This window comes from Mus caroli, unplaced genomic scaffold (assembly GCF_900094665.2).
Source record: "Mus caroli unplaced genomic scaffold, CAROLI_EIJ_v1.1 scaffold_10289_U1_1, whole genome shotgun sequence".
NCBI lineage: Eukaryota > Metazoa > Chordata > Mammalia > Rodentia > Muridae > Mus > Mus caroli.
The window spans coordinates 30,920-31,620 of NW_018388984.1; positions in this window are offsets into that span (position 1 = coordinate 30,920).

Below are 701 nucleotides of genomic sequence, written 5' to 3' on the forward strand. Positions count from 1 at the left end.
TGGCCTCGAACTCAGAAATCCGCCTGCCTCTGCCTCCCGAGTGCTGGGATTAAAGGCGTGCGCCACCACGCCCGGCTTGAGGTTTTGTTTATTCACCTTCTTCTTACTCCTCTTCTCCTTCTCTCCTTGTACTCCCAGTATTCGTAGCTATTGCATTCTGTTGCATTTCCTTTTTGCATATTTTGGTGTGACTTTGAAAACTTTGTACAGTGTATTTTTACTGTGTTCAACCTCACTCGCAACTCTTCTCAGTATAACTCTCTCTGCTACATACCCAATTATTCTTTCTTTGCAATTCTATGTTGTGCTACCTATAGATGCTGAGGTATTTAGGCTTCCACTGAAGCATGGTTGTTCTACCAGAGACCACACCATCATAAAAAAAAGCTGAATTTCATTCCCATAGAAGATATTGGTTGCCAAAATTTCCTCAGCTACCTGTGAACTTCATGCCCTTGTTTTCTCTCCATGCTAGAATTTTTGTCTGGTTTGAGATTGTGCATTCAATCATAGCTAACATGAGATCTTATTTTCACTCATTCTTTTGTNTCCTGAAAACATTGTTTTTCTATAGTCATCCAAAATTTTTGGCTCTTAAAATCTTTTCACCCACTCCTTAAAAATGATCCTTAGCATGGAAAGAAAGAGGCATGATATATTCTATATAGTACCCAGCCTTCCACAATCTCTAAATCTCTACA